This window comes from Sus scrofa, chromosome 6 (assembly GCF_054392235.1).
Source record: "Sus scrofa isolate SSC_HxYL_T2T_F1_AM1 chromosome 6, Sscrofa_HxYL_maternal_Yorkshire_Landrace_v2.0, whole genome shotgun sequence".
In the NCBI taxonomy this organism is placed as follows: domain Eukaryota; kingdom Metazoa; phylum Chordata; class Mammalia; order Artiodactyla; family Suidae; genus Sus; species Sus scrofa.
This window is the reverse complement of record NC_139388.1, coordinates 24,931,301-24,951,954: the sequence shown is the minus strand read 5'-3', so window position 1 is coordinate 24,951,954 and position 20,654 is coordinate 24,931,301. Positions and strand designations below refer to the sequence as shown.

General features: G+C 36.2%; 1 protein-coding gene and 1 long non-coding RNA gene across 17 annotated transcripts in view; one reads left to right on the top strand and one right to left on the bottom strand.

Annotated features, from left to right (window-relative positions):
* Nucleotides 1–20,654, top strand: part of CDH8 (cadherin 8) — a 1,221,794-nt gene that overhangs the window by 578,570 nt on the left and 622,570 nt on the right. The gene's annotated exons all lie outside the window — the stretch shown is intronic.
* On the bottom strand, nucleotides 6,338–20,407 carry LOC106508507 (uncharacterized). Its single transcript, XR_014805840.1, has 3 exons — nucleotides 20,276–20,407; nucleotides 19,096–19,179; nucleotides 6,338–6,465 (listed from the first exon to the last, which is right to left on the bottom strand). It is a non-coding gene; the product is annotated as an uncharacterized LOC106508507 (long non-coding RNA).

Sequence of the window (20,654 nt, the reverse complement as noted above, 5' to 3'; positions counted from 1 at the left end):
TAATTTTATAATTTCTTTAATGGTTTCCAATATTTAATTCACTTCTATGAAGTAAGTATTTGACTGCAATCACTATAATCCATAGGCAGTAAGCAAATGAGTTATGCTTCCTTGTCTTTACTTTTAATTAATTAATTAATTAATTTGCTTTTTAGGCCTGCACCTGCGGCATATGGAGGTTCCCAGGCTAGGGGTCGAATCAGAGCTATAGCTGCCAGCCTACACCACAGCCACAGCAACATCATATCCGAGCTGTGTCTGTGACCTACACCATAGCTCATGGCAACACTAGATCCTTAACCCACTGAGCAAGGCCAGGGATCGAACCCACAACCTCATGGTTCCTAGTTGGATTCCTTCCTGCTGTGCCACAACAGGAACTCCACTTGTCCTTACTTTTAAAGCATTATATATTGCGTGTCTATAACATCTGAGTTCTGCTAGATTCTAAGAAAACAAAGTTTATAATTTTCTTTGCTTGGCTCTCTGTGATACTGATAGCCACCTTACCTGCTTTTCTTAAAATTATTTTACTGGTCTGGGAGGAAATTATATGCTTTGTTTTGTCTAGTAAGAAATGTTTAACATTAGCCACATTTCTTGTTATTGTTGTTACCAGCAAGTTCTAGAAGCTCCTGGGCCCTTGTTCTTTGTCGTTGTATTGCTTTCATAATCAACACTGGGTTTAAAAATCTCGTCCTTGATATTTTCCCTCTCATGCTATTATGCCTAATTATAACGTACTGATTTTACTAATGCTGGATGTACTTTCTGTCCCTTATATGATCTTAGATATCAAAAGAAGCTTTAATGTAACCATATGCTGAGAGAAGAGATAACTGCCATCTCCAGGGGTGGTACAAAGGAAGAGAAATAAATGATTTTGAATAAATAAATTAATGGACTTATTTATCATCATATCTGTGATGCAATTTAATATTTTCAAAAATTACTTTGTACAACAGCCTTATCGAAATATGTTTAGGATGTTTCCAAAGAGTCAACTGAAGATAATGAAATTTTCTCAAATGTTTGCTAAACATTTAGTCTCATTATCTTGTCCTTCCCATAGATCCAGGGATAGCCATATTTTAGGGGAATTAGCCTTCCATTTTTCGAGACTGAGTTTGGCCTTATGAATAATTCATAGATACTTATGATATAATACCAGTGAACAAATATGTATGAATGTTCATCCCTTGCTAGATACATATGAGAATCAATAACTATGAAAGCAGCATGCTTTTAATAGCATCTTGATAATATGCCCAGGGCACCTTTGCTAAAACTATTATGCTTCTTAAAAAGTTGCTGTGCTTACACTATGTTAGTATAGTCAGCAAGACTCTGGTCTCCTTATAGTATTTAAGCTCTGAAGAGTCCCAGTAGTTAATGTAAACAAGAAAACCCAAGCAAGAGAAACTGCGTGTAATTTTTTTGATTATAATGTGTCCTAGGAGAAGATCTCTACTGAGACCTGTCAAACTAGGATCTATTTACCACCAGTGCTATTTGCAATTTTTTGCTTGATCTTCAATTTACAAACTTAATGCTAAGACTTGATACTTTCTTGTGTATTGAATACCTAATTTTCCTTGGCCAGACTACTTTATTATCTTGCTCATCTATAAAAAGGGTAAAAAATAATAATAATATCCCTCTGTAATGGCTGTTCTTTTTGCCAGCTAATCTCTAAGTATACTTGTTTTTTGTTCACTGCCCAAACAGATTGAGCATTTCCTGCCCTATCATGGTAGTAAAATTTCAGGATTTGCTCCACACCTCGGGAACTTTGGTCTTCCGTCTCTTCCTCCTTTCTCAAATGCTTCTTTTATTTCCTGTTTCAGCTTTTTATCACCCCTCTCTGAAAAGAGTTGGTGATTCTGTATTCCTTACGGGATTTTTAAAGAATAGACATAGTACCTGTTAAGTGCTCAGAGTCATATTTGTCATATGGGCAACTTTCCATTAATATTAGTTTCTGTCATTAGGTGAGCAAGTATATCTGCATCTGTGAATGTGTTTGTGTAAGTACATTTGTATAGTATGAGTAGGGTTTCACAGGGAAAAGCTAAATAACAATATAGATTTGGAGAAAACCTGGCTTCCCTGGATAGTCCTCAATTGAGCTGCATGATTTTATTCCTCATTTTAATAATCACAGTACCTATAAGAGAGTAACATAGATCTTAGTGCGTTTTTTTTTTTATATTAGGTAACAAACAATACAGTATGACAAATGTAATCAGAGATGGATGGAAAGAATACCTTCCTATAGTCATTAATTTGGGGAAAATTGAAACATAATGGAAGGCAGAAGTAAGGATAGTCACATATGACATTAATATGTGTTTCAAAACTCTAGCTGTATTTCATTAAATTCATTTTTCTCAAGTACTTTCTGTTTTAAAATTTTAGTGAAAAAAATGTTATTACTATTTATCTTTATGAAAGAATCACCTTCATACTTTGGGGGGTTGATTTACTCTTGATGTTTTGTGTTAGTAGTATTGTAGGTGAGTTTCTAATAAAAAATTACACTAAATGAAAATCAGAAAGAAAAAATGGATTCTAGTTCCAATTTTGTCACTATGTACACCAGGGCAAGACTTAAGTGTCAAATTGCTTTGCATTCTGTGGTGTGGCCAATTCAAACAAACAACACAGTCAAGCATGTAGTGATACTGTTACTTCCTTTAAATCCCACAGTCCTTGCCACTCGCCAGGTTGCATTTACACTTCTCTGCTATTTACCTACATCATTTCCTGTGCCCGAAATTCTCCATCTCCTCCTTTTTTTCCTGGTTAATTCCTTTGCTTTCTTCAGATTTCAGGTCAAGTCTCACTTCCCCATCATCTGTCTTGGCTCTTGCTGACTTATTTGACCATATAAATCTATTCCAAAGTACATATCCAGCTGAATTTTTATAATTTTTGGTGTGTTTTTGTTAGAGTTTTTTTTTTTTTTTTTTTGCTTATAAAATATAAGCTTCATTGACATCGAGGATTTTATTTTTGCTCACCATTGGATGCCCAGAGTTATATAATTAAGGGGTAGTAGAAATAAAATTGAAGGTGGGTATTTTTTTGAATCTTTTGATTTCATGGTGTTTTTTAGGTAACCAATCTGTTATGTGTGCTACTGAAAATAAAGAACGGATGCAAATGCATTTTATCAAGGAGCAAAGCCCAATCACCAGAAAGAGCCATCACACAGACACTGCTTTAGAAATGGCTTTGGTTTCTGAAAGGGGAATCTAAAAGACCAGCAAGGGTTAAAAATTTAAAGCCACAATAACGGTATGTAGAGTCAGCTCATACTGGCTCATAGGAATCAAGTGTTGACTTTTTAAGGATTTTTGAGATGATTACTAAACCCATGGTAGCCTGCAATTGATTATGATGGGAGCATGTACACTACAAAAACTGGCAAAGACTAAACAAGCCTACTCCCCACTTCTCCAGGGATTTTTAATGTTCACTGACACATTACTTCCTGTCACATGAAATAGGAAGTAGCCACTGGAGCTAAGATGGTATGTATAGTTATGGGACTGGGAGAAACCCAGAGAAATACGTGAGCTTAAAAAAATAAAATGAGTTCCTGTCGTGGCGCAGTGGTTCACGAATCTGACTAGGAACCATGAGGTTGCGGGTTCGATCCCTGGCCTTGCTCCATGGGTTAAGGATCCAGCATTGCCGTGAGCTGTGGTGTAGGTTGCAGACGCAGCTCAGGTCTGACGTGGCTGTGGCTCTGGCGTAGGCTGATGGCTACAGCCCCAATTCGACCCCTAGCCTGGGAACCTCCATATGCCTCGGGAACGGCCCTAGAAAAGGCAAAAAGACAAAAAACGAAAATAAAAAAAAGAGTACGTGTATTTGCCAGAAGATACTACCAGGCATAGTGGCAGTGATGTTATTGATGATTATTTCCTCTTTCTTACTAGTGTTTTAAGAAAGATTCATAATGGCCTCTGAGATCATCATTATCACTCTCATCATTCCTAATCTTCTTAACAAGCACATATTTTAGGACAGTTGTGACTCTCAGTTTAGAGATCACTAATTTGAAAACACAGATTAAATCACATATCCAGGGTCAGGTAGCTAGGAGATGGCACAAGTTGAAATTGTACCTAAAAATTCAGCCTTCAAAAATAATCACACTGTCAAAGTCAGTAGGCTTCCATTGGTCTAGTTATCCCACACTCAGTGTGGAGGCTTTCCATCTAGAGGCAGAGTTCAAGTGTTCTATTTTTCCTTTGCATGTATTATATATATTTCAAAGGCATTTGACTGTATTTTCTCCTGGCCACTCACACCCACCCCAGCCAGGTCATCCATGCCTGAACTCGACATTTTACTTTTAGTTATTTGGATTTTCCTAGCTCTCAATATAAAGAAAGCTCCTTTTTGATCTGAATAGGCTACATTGTATCTTCTGGAAGTTTTAGTATTAGGGTGGGTGGAAGTAAAGCAGAAGTACTATCCTAGTAAGGACTGCTTAATACCATAGTTATTTAAAAAAAACTTTCTCTCTAGGTGGAAAAGTGTTTATTTTTAAATATGCCTAAATAAAACCTTTCAGTAGATAAAAGAAATAATGATAATGCCCATCAAGAAGTATGCTGGAAACAGGCTTTTGCTATTTTTCCTGTCACTTGTCATACAGAGGTTTCTTAAAATTTGGATTGCAGTCCTAAGGAAATATGACAAATACCGTCATCACGAATCAAAGAAGTGGAAAGATCAGTTCATTTACTTCAGAAAATTGTATAGACAAGTAATCTTAATAGCATTTTTCCTGCAACTCATCATCAATGTATTGTGAACTGAAATGAAAATGGATTTTAGAATTTCCAAAATCAAAAATGGATCTGTATACATATTTCCCAGGACAATCTCCTGTCATTAAGTAATCATCCCTCACCCATCTTTTATTGCTATTGATGCAAGATAACATTATCTCAAAACAACTAATCAATATTATCATAATCTCCTAAAATTTTATCTCTTGAGTATTGGCATTTGGAAATACATCTTTAGTTAGCAGGTTTAGTAATTGCTTTTTCTTTTTCAGTTAATCTAGCCCTTAAAAGATTCATGATACATTTCAGAAAAAAGATTTCATAAATATGACTTGAAAACCAGTATCATTTTATGTTAATATACAGAATTAGCAATAAAATAGAAATATCTAGTATATTTTTAAAGCATCTGCATACTTACGTGAATTCAGATCATCAGTGCTATCAGTGATGTTTATTTTAACATACACATTATATCCCTGTAGGTAAATTTGCCAGCACACCATTATGTTTGAGAAGCAGATTTTTAAACCTATCTCATTATCTTGTAAGTATAAATTTACATCTCCCGTGACAGGGAAAGTATCATTTAAAAACATTTTAGATATGGACAAAGGATCATTACTGAATATAAATGCAATATTATATGTAAGGAGGGCATAAGTGTATACTTGAATCATTTCAGAAATATCTTTATAAAGTTATAATTTAGAATTTTTAAATCACCAGCCTCAATACTGAATTACTCTTACTAAAAGAACAGAAGTAAACAGAACACTGTAAATCAGTTATAATGGAAAAAATAGAAATTTTTATAAAAAAACAAGTATAAATTTTGTTATACCATATAAAGCAAACAGTATCTCTGTATATACATACATATATGTATATGTATACAGGTATACACACATATGTTATAAAAGCATGTATAGGCAGACCTTAGAGGTGTTATGGGTTCATTTCCACAGTAAATAAATATTGTGACAAAGCAAATAACACCAATTTTTTCATTCTCCCATGCAGGTAAAAGTCATGTTTATACTGTGGTCTCTTAAGGGTGCAGTAACATTATGTCTAAAAGAAATATGTACTTAATCAAAAAATACTTCATTACTAAAAAATGCTGTTATCTGACCTTATGGTGATCACACATCACCATACCAAGTATAGTAATAAGTGTGAAATATTGTGAGAATTGCCAAACATGTGACACAGAGATATGAATTGAGCTAATACTCTTAGAATAATGGCACTAATAGACTTTCTCAGTGCAGAGTTGCCACAGATTTTCAATTTATAAAGCTATGCAATATCTGGAAAGCTCACCAAAGCAAAGTGCAATTAAATGAGGTATGCTTGTATATGTTTGTATATGCACATATATATCTATACATATTCTTTAGGTATGTAGGTATATTATACATATATACATATCATATATGTGTAGATATGTATGTGTGTATATGTATTTGAGAGAGAGAATGAATGAAGAAAAAATGTCAGCAAGATTCTTCAAAAACATAATAAGGCACAATTTTAATCACTTTCCAGGTGTTAGCTCCTTGACTCTGCTCCAGAACTTGGAAGTGGGCATTTTTCCAAATTGAGAGATAGAGTTGCTTCAGCTTCTTAGAGGTCCATCTCATAGATTATCATACTGAAAATGAAATTAGAAAACATATATAAAGAACTAGTCATTCCTATAAGCCACCAGATGATCCAAATATTAGCCTGTCCTTTTTCTACAGTATTTTTATTTATAAAATTAATTTCTTGCAAGTTGTTCTGAAAGTTAAATGAGATTTTTGATTTGTACCTCGTGGAAATAATTTCCTGTCTTCTGTTTGTGATTGAAATGAGGTTAGCCAGTTGTCATATATGTTTCATTCACTTTCATTTTGCATAAATATATTTCTTTCTATCTAGTTCTCCCATTGATGTTCATTATAAAATCAGAGCTGCCACGGTTGTGCTTGTTGCGGGTAGCAATAAGATAATCCCTTTGAAAAGTTTTAGAAAAAGATATAACTAATATTATTTATTAGTAACCAGAATGGACTTCATACAGGTTGTCGTCAAACCACAGTTTCAGACACATTGATACATATCTTTAGGTCAGGGTGAGCCTGCATTGTCAGCCTAAATTTCACTAAAGAAAAGAAGAAGTTTACTTAAATAAAAGCTTACTTCATGATTATTTTTCAGAAGTTTTCAGGTGTCTGAATTAGATTAATTACTCACATTCTTCTCATTTTCCCAATTTCAATCCTTCCAGCCCAGAAGAGATAACCCCCTGCTAGTACATTAGCATTCTGGATGCTGGGAATAATACTGTAGATAGAGTTTTTAACCTCGTTCATGACACTAGGAATACAATCATAGCATTATGAGTACACTAGTTCCAGTTGCCTCTGGGAGAAAATACAATTTCTGCCTCATCAACTTTTATTGATAAAACACAGATGTAGTTATATTACTCATATGACTTTCTCAATTTGTTTTTGTCTTTTCCAACTTTTTTAACATAATCTTTATGTTCTTATGAGATAAGTAATCATTTGAGATATATTTAAATGAACCAAGATTCAGTTTTTAAAATTTATTTTCAGCATGTGATGGAAAAAATATAAAATAAAAACAACAACAAAATACTCTATAGTTCTTGAAGTAGTTCTTTGTAGACTCGTTTACTTTTCTCTACAGAGGCAGAAGGAGCGTGGACTATAGTGTATCATTAACCCAGTCCCTGTTATCCGTGTAAGTCTGGCTCAGTACAATCCCTGTAATACAATCCCTGTAAGATGACCTCAGAAACAACCTTAGGGAGTTTCCATTGTGGCTCAGCTGGTTAAGAACCTAACATAGTGTCTGTGAGGATGTGGGTTTTATGCCAGGCCTCGATCAGTGGGTTAAGAATCTGATGTTGCCATAAGCTGTGGCATAGGTCACCAGTGAGGCTTGGGTCTGGTGTTGCTGTGGTTGTGGTGTGTGCCTGCAGCTGCAGCTCCTCTTTGACCCCTAGCCTGGGAATTTCCATATGCCATAGGTGCAACTTTAAAAGAAAAAGAAAAACAAAAAATCCTTAGGAGTTACATTCATACAAACAGAATAGAAGTGTTTGCCAATAATTAAAGGATTCTGAGACATTAAAAATCAAATAAAAGCAATATGGACACAAGTTGATTGTTATGAATATCTAAATATGAATCCAGTGAAAATGTCTTCTTCGTTGAGCAATTCCACATAGAAACTGTGCAAGTTTTTTTTAAAAGAGGATCAACATTGTAACTTGAAATCTGAAAGATATCTTCAATATGACCACTGAAATACATCATCTTAATTAACTGCATATTCATCAACATTGTGGTGTTTTTAAGGTTAAAAGATGCATTTCTATGCATTTGTTTTCAAACACCTCTTTGGTGATAGTTATTGAGATGGAAAACTACCTTTCAGAAATACTAGACCTGAAGTTCCTATACAAAGTGGATAGATTGAAATAATTTTCTGGTAAATAATAGATTTTGGATGCAATGTAATTCTTTACACTTTCATGCCCATATAATATTCCTGAGGCTAAAATTTTTGACAACATCTAAATTTAGTCTCCAAGGAAATCCTTAAAGTCATAGGCTCCTTATATTGATGAAATCCTTAAATAATTTAATGAATATCCATTGCTTAAAATAATTAAAGAATTGCAGAAAAATCAAATCGTTTATTGAAGACCAGTGTCCACATTGTCCAGAGTACGACAAATCAGTCATACAGTCATACTTATTTCCAATCCAATAGATTTTAAATCTTTTTTCTTAGAAAACTTTTCTAGATATCTTTTTAAAATTGATTTACCATGAATCACCAGTCGCATTTTTCTTACTATTAGGCATTTACTAAATTCATTTTGCTCTAAATTGTCTATGAGAGTGAAAAGATTCACACTTGCAAGGGATTATTGTCAGTATAAACTACATTTGGATATTTAAAAGAGAAGTTATTTCAGTGACTCTCAAATGGTTTAGCTGGGCACTTACTCATTGTTAAGTACTTCCTCACTCATTGTAAGTACTTACTCTAGTGGTTATCTCAATACCATCTCACTGAGCTTTTCAAAATATCCTTTAGAACTAATAACTGCATTTGACATAGGTTTAACCACATAGACAAAAAAGTGAACTTGGATATTTTGAACAATTCTGCCAGCTTAACATATTTCTTGGTGTTAATTTATTTACTCCATCACGTGATAAATATATACTAAGTATTATGTGTCAGGCACTTGTTCTATCCTCTAACAATATAGCCACAAATTATCAAAAACAACCCCCCCCCCAAAAAAAAAAAAAACAGAAAGCCTCTCTTGTTGAAATGGTTGAGGGGCATGGGCAGAAGTAGAGTCAGGTGTTGAAAATAATAATCAGCTCAGATAGAACATCATTTTTCAGAAGAGAATTGTTTGTGATTGACATGCCCTGGATGACTAATGAGGTTGAGCACCTTTAAAATGTTGAAAGTTACAGTGACTAACTCTTGGTTTTCCTGAAATAGTTGTGGTTTTTAGCTCTTATGTTATGGCTTAGTATTTTCCCCAGATTTTTTAAATAGGTAATATTATTTATAATTAGATTAAAATAAGCCAGTGTTCTCTCAATTTCATTGTATTGAATAGCAACCAGTAACAATCTATTTTTCTTTTCCTATACCTTTCCAGTTGCAATGTAATCATCATCTCCCTTTTAGTTTAGGAACATCGTGTATAAAATGTATTTGGGAAATGAAGACTATGTATTACTGCCTTAAATCTTATATTAAAACTTCAAACAACAGTGAGTTCCCATTGTGGCTCAGCACGTTAAAGACCTGATAGTGTCTCTATGAGGGTGCGGGTTCAATCCCTAGCCACACTCAGTGGGCTGATGATTCCGCTTTGTCAAAAGCTGCAGTGTGGGTTGCAGAAGCAACTTGGATCTGGTGTTGCTGTGGCATAGGCCTCAGTTGACCCTTAGCCTGGGAACTCCTGTATGCCACAGGTGTGGCCATACATAGAAAAACAAACAAAACAAAACAAGAAGTATGAACAACATACTTTCTGTAGTGATTAGCTACTTATCACATGTTGCAAGCCATATGAAAGTACTTTTTTGGGGGGCCGGGCAGCTGGCCAAAAGTGGTTGATTATTGATAGTTTTGTAAATTTAGTGTCCATATCAGAGCAAAAACAGTGTTTGTACTAAATTAGGAATCCCTCATAAAAGAAATGTACTTAGAATTGCTTTTGATGCACACAAAATCTGTAGTTAAAATCAAACAAAATGAATGTTATTCCTTTTGAAATAGTAACTGAAGTTATCAAATTTTAGAAATTGACAAAGATTTTTCCTTCACTATTAAATGCCTATCCAAGGCTTTTGTTCATATTGGTAGTGAATTACATGTCCTATTTTTTGATTTATAGCTGGAATTTATATATTCTGGGCATGAGTTCATTAATGGTTTTATATGCGGCAAATATCTTAATAGAGATTTAAATAAAAATTTATTATTTTAATGTAATATAACTTCTCGGCTTTTTCTAATGATTAGTATTTTTTGTATCCTGTTAAAGGAATATCTGACAAGTCCAGTCTGTATTTGCCTGTTTCCCTTAGAATCTTTCTTGTTTAACTTTCACGTTTAGATGTATAATGTACCTGAAATTATTTTTTTTCATAAGGTATAAACTAGGAAGTTTATGGTTCACACGTTTTCTTCCAAGCTGGTATCTGACCGAGTTAGCATCGGTTATTGAAAATATTTTGCCACATCACCTTTGTCATAATTCCGGTGTTCTTGCAAAGGTTGTCACAAAATATATAGAGTCATGTAACCAACCAAATCATATTTAATGTAATATAAGTGAAACTATAGCGTGAGTATGCGTGGCTAATTTTACTTAATATTATAATTGTGAGATTGATCAATGTGGTTGTGTACTTGTTAAAGTTCATTTATTCTCATTTAATTCTATGAATATACATCAATTGATTTATTTACTGTGCTGCTGATGAATAGTTAGGTTATTACCAGTTTAGGGCTTTAATAGACCTTGCTTATATATACCTTTTTCGTACACCAACAAAAAAAATTTTTTTGGTCACACCTGCAGCATGCAGACGTTCCTGGGCCAGGGATCGAAACTGTGCCGCAGCAGGGACAAGGCTGGATCCTTAAGTGCTAGGCCACCAGGGAACTCCCAAAATTATTGTATATCCCTTTTTGGGATTATATGTGTATGTTTTCTGTTGGGAATATAGTGAAGAGTCAAATTGCATAGTTATAGGGTACACTTAGGTTTCACTTTATTAAAAACTCCAGTTTTGCAGTATGTGTATATACATTTACATTTTGACTAACATTGTATTGGTGTTCTCTTTGCTCCACATTCTTGCCAGCATTTGGTGGTGTCCTTTTTTAATTTTAATCTATTTAAATATCAGCAAAATTGAATGAGTTGAGGAACAGCGTTATAGGCCAAAGTTGGTAGCAATACCAATGACCAGAAACACAATCTAAACTGTAAGAGTTTGTATAGCTTAGCTTTTAGGATAAGTTATGTGGGCAACAGGCATTGTAGATGCCCCCTCCCCAGTCACCGGATCCATGAAGTTTGCTGCCAGATGTTATACCAATGAGTGCATAAAGCAGATAGATGTTTTTTTTTTTAATTTAAATTTAACTTTATTGGAGTATACTTGGCTTAAAATGTTGTATTAGTTTCAGATGTACAGCAGAGTGAGTCATACATAGAAAAACTATTCATTCTTGTTTCCCATATAGGTTCTTACATACTTTCGTATAGATTTTCCTGTGATTTAAGTAGGTTCTTGTTCATCGTCTGTTTTATACAGTAGTGTGTATATGTTATTCCCACCCTTCCTGTTCTTCCCTCCCCTGAACAGTTTCACCTATGGCACTATAGGTGGGATTTCTTAAAATCACTTGACAGGAGTCATTAAGAGAAGCAAAGGAGTTGGAATGCATGAAAGCTCGGGTGAACCCTTTTATACTCTAACACAAACTACCTGTCTTGAGAACTGAAACCCTGACTTGTGAAGCACCTTCCAGGATCCTTCTGAAATCTCCAGTAGGAAGGGACAAAACTAGAGTGCACTGGCCCTGCTCTGATGAGCTTTGCTTACTTCACGTTGATGTTTCTCCTTATAATGGAGTCTTTCCTGCCGTGTGACTGGGGGTTGCTTGAGCAGTTACATAACCACCTGTATTAAACCCTAAGGTTGGATGTACCTTCCTCAGTGTTCTTGGGCACCTTCCACTGTCGTGGTCATATAGAGGTAATACACTACTTCTTCCTGATTTTCATCTTCTTTTGTATCTTTCTCTTTCTCCTAAATCTCTTTCTAACATTAGAAATGTTCTCATTTCTTTTTTTTCACTAATTTAAGTCCTTTCTCCCACTACTTAACCATGACACCTTATTGCCTCTTTACAGAAATTGGATCTGCTGAATTGCAATCCAAAAAAGTAATAATAAAATATTTAAAATAATAAAATATTTGATCGTATAGTTTTTTTTTTCTTAAAGGAGAACACTAATAAACCATTCTAAAGTGGGAGAATATGAGGCGGTAAACATTTAAAACAAATATTTGGGGTTAAATAGTGAGTTATAAAGCAGGGCGATGATCAGAGGTGAAACCCCTCAGTAAGAGACCTTAAAACAAGGGTTTCTAGAGTGAATACCTCTGTCACCCCAGCACTGATTCACACCCTGCTCAAGTATCATTATTTCTTCTCTTTTCTCTCTGTTCCTTTTGGTGTATAATTTATAGTAACTCTCATGATTAGTAGGAGTTGATGTATTTGGACATACAACAAGGAAGGGCATTTTAGCAATCATCTTTTTTACACTGTTATTAAAAAGAGGTTGGGAAATGATGTTAAAAGTGGCGAAGCGAATTCACGCACGTTAGACACCTTGGAGTAGCAATATCAAAGCCAGACTTTGCTGGAAGGCAGTGGTCTTCCCATAACATTATATTATCTTCCATCTCCTGGGGAGGAAGAATGTATCTAGAGCAGTGCCTGGTCCTTAAAAACTCTTAAATGACCTGTGTTGTTGTTATGATTAATATTATTACCCCTGTCATAATATAAACTAGGAAAAAGTCTGTTGTAAGTGTTTTCCTTATTTTGTCCCCTGTACTATACACACTTCGAAGTCACCATCGTTATGCTCCCTATGTTACAGATGAGGAAGCAGAGTCATGGGTAGGGTATCCAAATCAAGATAAGTAGGAAGTCATGCAGCTAGCAAGCAGCCTAGTTGGAATTTAAACCTAAGCAGTATACAATTTTAAGTAAATCAGTTAAAAATTTTATGTATAACATGATCTCTGGAATTTTTTTAAAAATCAGAGTAAACAACTTAAAATATTAATAACGAATTTGCATGGTGGGGCTATGCGTGCACATTTTTACTTATTCCTGATTTTCTTTATACTGCCAATTGAATTTAATAAGCCTATGCTAATTTTATTATGAAAACAAAACATGTGTTTCTAAAGTGTTCCATATACCAAATGAAAATCTCATCTCCAATACTACCAAGGAAATACAGTCCCATGTATAGTCATCCTGGGACTGTTTACTGTAGAAAATAATGTTAAAATATGGGTCTTCCACAGGCATGTTATTGAAGGGAAAGCTGCTTCCTTTTCAGGGGAAAAAAGAATTTCATGGCAAGAAGGAAAAAGTGTTGGAATCATTTATCTATCTGTCTTGATCATGAGAGTAAGAGAGGAAGCAAGGAAACAACATTTTATGAAACCTGGAGTCAAGAGTGTATCCCCTCTACCAAATCGTGTCCTTCATCTCCAACTAAATTATAGGCCTCAGATACCCCCAGCTAGAAATATCCGTGATAATTCATTGCTGAAGCTTTCAAAGGAGAACTAAACCAAAAACTTAAATTGAGTAAAATCTGCTAAGGACATCTGGTTCCTAAAAGCTGAGATTTTATAATCAGAATATTCATGGGCAATGTCAGAGTCCAACGCAGGTGCCTCTGCCAAGGAGGGTGTGTGTCACTGTGTACAGGAAGTATACAGAAATCTGTGTGCGCACACACACAGAGACACATTTGAGATGTTTCATCTGCATCACTGCTTTTTTAGTATTCAGAATTAGAGTCGGCTTTGTCACATTTGAGCCCTGCACTTTTTCTGAGAGTAAATCTCCTGGGGTCAGTTTCTCTTGTTCTTTGCCTGTTCTACTTATTTTATTCATGGACCATTTATTCAATAAGTACGTATTGAGTATTTGCTGTGTATGAAGTGGAGAAAAAGAGAAACGATCGTTAACCATAAGAAACAGTGTGAGATAGACAAATAATTATCAGTGATGGGGGCAGGGGTAGTGCTCTGATGGAATGGAGCACAGGGAGCTGTAAAATCAGAGCAGACCATGTAATCTGGCCTTGGGACAGGTCTGGGAATATTACTGAGGAGGGTGTTGGGGTGGCTGCCTTGAGGAGAAGTCACCTGAATTGAGCTTGTTGTGAGGGGCAGGGGGTAGGGGTGTGTGTGTGTGAAAGTCAGCCAGCTCAAAGAGGAAGGGTCATATGGGGCAAGGTATCCCAGACAAAGGGAACGGCGTGTCTGTTTCTAAACAGTAGACTTCCAAAGTGGAAGCGACAGCATTCCTGATGTTTGCTAAAGTGTTATAACCCATTGGAACACACTGTTTTCCATCCTGGGGAAAGGAAAGCATTGGGGCAAGATTTACAATTGGAGCTGTCAGTTTATCAGGCTGGAGCAGGTGTCAGGAGCAGCAAGAAATCAAGTCCAAAAGAAATAAAATCAGAAATAGAGAGATGAGTAAAAGCAGTAAGTAATGGCCATGGCAAAAGGCCACCCGAGACGGCACAACAAAACTCTAGCATGAAAATGAAATCCAGACCTTGTATTAGAGGAAGGACTGTAAAAAACTCAAGAGCAATTAAAGATTCCTGCTGCCTGGGCACTGCTTCAGTATTGATATAAAAATAGCAATTGATGTCCAAAAATGGACAGCATTCTCTGGCACGAACTGCAAGCTCTACCCATCCTAGTAAATAATCTTTAATATGGTAAAAACAACTAAGATAATATGTTATTTATCTTCACATGATTTTAGCAAGGCTAAAAGATCACAGATCTTTTTGGAAATCTTGTTTGGGAAAAACAATCATAAGAGTTTTGCAGATCTTTTTTTTTTTTTTTTTTTTTGGTCTTTTTGCTATTTCTTTGGGCCGCTCCCCCCGCAGCATATGGAGGTTCCCAGGCTAGGGGTCGAATCGGAGCTGTAGCCGCTAGCCTACGCCAGAGCCACAGCAACGCAGGATCCGAGCCGAGTCTGCAACCTACACCACAGCTCACGGCAACGCCGGATCCTTAACCCACTGAACAAGGCCAGGGATCGAACCCACAACCTCATGGATCCTAGTCGGATTCGTTAACCACTGCGCCACGACGGGAACTCCGAGTTTTGCAGATCTTGTTCAACCTAGTGATAGTTTGAACTTCCAGCAATTAAACTTTCGTCAGTTTATAATATAGAAGCTTCTCTCTACTTGTCATACATTCTGTTCTCTAAAAGGCCTTTATGGAAGAAAATTTAATATGTTTGTCATGAATCTAACAGTATCATTAAAATGTTTATTTTTTCTTAATATAAAAGTAATACATGCTCATTATAGAAAATGCAAAAAGCATGGAGTTAATATCATACTTCTATTAATTAAAAAATTGCAATTGCAGTTAACATTAACAGTACTTGTCTTTTTACTATTTTTCCTGTGCAGTCCAAATGACATGTACAGTAAAATTGAAGCTATATAAAATTTATATGTTGCTTTTGTAAAATTGAATCTACTATAAAGTTTCCCCAAATCATTAAAATAATTATTCACAAACATAAATTAAATGCCTATATAATAATTCACTTGTTATCTTACTATAAATTGCTTAACAATTCTGCGAATGTTTTATATATATATATATATTGTAGTGGAAAAAATAGATACAAACAAAATGCATTTTTAAAGGACATTTAAAAAAATATGAATCCATATATGCATTTCTGATATTTATCTTAGGATCAGTTCTTAGAAGTGGAATTATTGGGTTAAAGGATATAAATATTTTAAAGTGGAAAAACCAGAATTTGCCTAAATAAACTGCATGACCTGCTGGATTTTATGAGTACACAAGCCAGGGGGATATAATTTCCAGAAAGCCTGAAAGATAAAAGGAATGGACCAAATAACCTTAGTTAAATTAATTATTTGTATTTGGAAAGAGATCATAGGAATTCACGTTTCTTCTTACCTTGAAATTTTACTGGATTTATGATACAAAGGTAATTTGAAATATCTCATGTGTTTTTTCATATTTTTTAATCTTTGTTAAAGTTTTATTGAAGTATCATTGATTTACAATGTGATAATTTCTGCTGTACAACAAATTCATTTAGTTACATACATACACATACCCATTCTTTTTCAGATTCTTTTCCCATATAGGTTATTGTAGAATATTGGGTAAGAGTTCCCGTCGTGGCACAGTGGTTAACGAATCCGACTAGGAACCATGAGGTTGCGGGTTCGGTCCCTGCCCTTGCTCAGTGGGTTAATGATCCGGCGTTGCCGTGAGCTGTGGTGTAGGTTGCAGATGCGGCTTGGATCCCGCATTGCTGTGGCTCTGGCATAGGCCGGTGGCTACAGCTCTGATAAGATCCCTAGCCTGGGAACCTCCATATGCTGTGGGAGCAGCCCAAGAAATGGCAAAAAAAAAAAAAGGAATATAGGGTAGAGTTCCCTTTGCTGTACAGCAGGTCCCTGTTGACCATCCATTCCATATACAATATTGTTTACATGCCTTTTTGTTTTGTTATGTTTCAGACATCTGGATCTTTTGAAAATGTAACTGGAATTTGACAGAATTCACCTTCCAGTTTTGGTTGATTTTGGATCGTGTAAACTCTTGAAGGAATGGATGGACCTATTAGTGGCCAGGCCATTTGCTGCACAGGCTTATGTGGAAGTCTTATTTTTAAGTATTTGTGATCCTCTCTGAGACAGCTAAATGTCATTAATGCTGAGTATTTTAGAAACTGACATTGGTAGTAAGTTTGTTGCATAAGTGATAGGCTTTAAAGTTTAAATGATGTGGTTAGAAGGTTACAGTCTATTTATAGATTTAATACATTTAGTGTATTGGCTTAAAAATTAAATCTAAGAGAAAGTAGCAATTAATTGAGTTCCAGAATCCGTGCTTTAAATTCTACATGTCTTTTTTTTTTTTTTCAGTCCTCACCGCAATACCACGGAATCTTTTTTCTTATTATTTGTTTGCATGTGAATATACTGAAGCTTAATGTATTATTTTTAGTGGAATATTTGTGAATAGGATATTTATATTGAGTCACAGAGACATTCATGGAATAGCTACAACGTACCAGACATTATGTTAAATGCTGTGGGTAAATAATAAGTCCATAGAAGGCTCAAAGCCTTGTTCTGGAGACAGAAATACAAAGAGTTATTTTTAAGTGCAGACACAAATGGCTCCACAGGAAGCCAAGAAATGCTTTCAGTGGAATATGATGGAAGATTTAAATCTTTGTACATTAGTCGAATTTAGTTAGATTAAACTGATTGGAGTGGATGAAAATCCTTGCATATGTGACTCACTGTATGACTTCTGAAGGAGTGGTCCACTTTTGTTTAAAAGAGTGTATTTAGAACCCAGTCCATGTACAGCATTGTGCTAGACATTTCACATGCCGTGGTATATTTATAACTCACAGCAGTCCTGAGAGTAGGAACTATTTGCCCCATTTTACAAATACAGATATGGCACCCCAAAGAGATTCAGTAATTTACCTAACTTAACTCTGCCTCGAATTCCAAGTCAGTTTAGTTGATGAAGTTCCTGTTGTGGCTCAGTGGTTAACAAATCTGACTAGGAACCACGAGGTTGCGGGTTTGATCCCTGGCCTTGTTCAGTGGGTTAAGGATCCGGTGTTGCCTTGAGCTGTGGTTAGGTCGCAGATGTGGCTTGGATCCCGAGTTGCTTTGACTGTGGCGTAGGCCAGTGGCTATGGCTCCGATTAGACCCGTAGCCTGGGAACCTCCATATGCCATGGGAGTGGCCCTAGAAAAGGCAAAAAAACAACAAAAAAAGTCGGTTTAGTTGACTTCTGAAGTTCATCTACTTAACACTGCAAGAAGCTGCCTGAACCACACAAAATGTATGGCAACTGTATAGTTACTACCTACTGAAAAGTGAATGTTTGCTTCCCCCCAAAATTCCTTTGCTAAAACTTAATCCCCAACATGATGGTGTTTAGCAGTGGGAGGGTTGGGAGATGATTGGTCATATGGGGTGGAGCCCTCGTGCATGGGATCAGTGCCCTTTTAAAAAGCACTGCAGAGAGCTCCCTTGCCGCATTTGCCAAATAATGAATATCGTCATCTGTGAACCAAGAAGCACAGACACCAAACATGCAGGCACCTTGAACTTACACTTTGCAGCCTCTAGAACTGTAGGAATACATTTCTGTTGTTTACAGGCCACCCATTTTATGTTTTGTTATGGCATCCTCAGTTGAGTAAGGCGCTAACTCACTAGAGAAATACTAGTAGCCTTTTGGATTAGTCTCTATGTGACATAAGCTAGAAGCCATTCAGCCTCCAGTTGAAGGCTGTCCTCCAATGCCTGTCCTGTTGTTTGTGCCACTAGAGAGTGTAGAGAATAACAAAAATCAGATGGGGTCTTGTAAGGAAGTGTGTGTGTCTGGGGGGTGGGGGGCTATTGAGGTGCTGGGGAAAATTTCCTTGCAAGACTGTCACATCATAAATAGGTAGCATGAGATGAGGCAAAATTGCCAGTCAGAATCTGTAAGGGTCATCCTTGTTTTTTTCTAACTTAAACTTGTATTTTTTTCAAGACAGTAATGTTCTTTGGTTAAAATACCTTCTCACTTCAAAAGAGCTAGGAATCATTTTTCTCTTTCTTCCCACCTTTAAAATAAACAGGACGCCTGGAGGGATGTCAGTTGACAAGTAAGCAGTGGGAAGAAAGATATGTGCTGAGGATGTAGAACAAAATAGAAAGAACTAAGCCATTGTTGACTTCGTCGAATCACCATACAAGCCACAGAATTTTTACTCTAGGATTTATTGTTTTAGGCAATTAATAAACCCCTTACTTGTTTAAATCATTAGAGTAGGGCTTTGTTTTCTTACTTGCTGACAAATGGAATCCCAGCTGAAGTCCATTCAAATCGATGAAAGCAGAGGGGTTAAAGTTGGGAAGATATTCAACTTTTCCTGGGAAAGTAGAATGAGAATTGATGGCAAGAGGAATGAATGGACTAAATGAGATATTAAATAAATTACAAATGTGCCTCCAAAGGCTGTTTCAGTAATGGTTTTCATCAGGTAGTAGGGCCCCTGTCAGAACAGGGGAAGTATGAGCACCATAATGCAGGGCAACCAATATCAGCTTTCAACAGAGAAATAGATGAAGAAACAAAGCAAAGCTGAAGAAACAGGCTGATCAAGATAGGCTAGCAATAACGTAGCTTTGGGATGCAGAGAGCACAAACAGCTTCAAAGCTTGGACGTTCTGGCCCAAGTTTCTGCAGCCACTGAAATGAATAAACCTATAAATTCCAAACTCCCCTCTTGCTCAAGATTCAAAGTCCTAAGAGACATCATTCGATAACCGTGGATGTGGACATGTGCCTCCATGCTGGATACACATATGTAGTTTCAGGGAGAGCATGTCAGATAGAGATATTGAAGCAGGGCATTAAAAATGCCTCCCACCAAGATTAAATTAAAATGGTACATTTCCCCAAAGGGAGGCTGGAGTAGTATCAGGAAGAATAAGCTGGTTTCTGAAGGATCAATAAAGCAGAAAATATCCAGGCATTCCCCTGGCCCTGCCTCTGCAAGTTTGACCCCTTAATCGTTCCTAAGTCCTATTGTTTTAGATTAAAAAATCTGAATCCTTGTCCCAGTTCCTCTGATGATTCTGTGAATGTCATAGGGCTGATAGAGGGAGTGAAAAGAAAGAATTAGTATTCTAGACTTATGGCTGAGGAATTTGGCTTCTAGACTTAAATTCTGTTACACATAATCCCCATGCATCCATGCATGCTGACAGATATGGCACAACACTTTAATCGCCATTGGCGATGGGCCTAATAAAAGGGGGGTAATAAAATCAAATTCTGCTGGGCTCCATTTTTACAGGCAGTATCAAACCCTGTGAACTTTAATGCCCACTGTCTATTTAGATAGTCATGGCTCAGAGCTGGTATTAAAAGTAGCTAGAAATACTTATTCTGAAGTGTTGAAATATACTGCAAATTACAGTGGAGTATGGGCTTAGTCCAAACTAATCCTACATTGCACTGACCTTTGCAAAATCAGTTCTGTTTTCCTTGGCAGCTTCATTTCCACTCCTTCCCTTTGTCTTATTCCCCTGAAGTTCCATCTTCATTTTGTTTTGTTGTCGGGAATCAGTATGATGTGGCTGCTGGGTTTTGGGTATATTTGTATGACTGCGTGTGATAGGTTTTTGCTTCTGGGTGACCCAAACAAGCCTGTTTTTCATTCCATTTCCTTTGCAGCCTCATTTTCATCCCAGCGCTCTGTATTCCTCAGACACCATCAAATACTTTTCCTTTGTAAAACAATGCATGTATTATTCTAGGCTGTGCTTTCGCTAAAGGCGAAAGGAAAAGCTGGGGGTTTTTCCCTACACATTAAAAAGAAAGTACTATATTCTAGACACC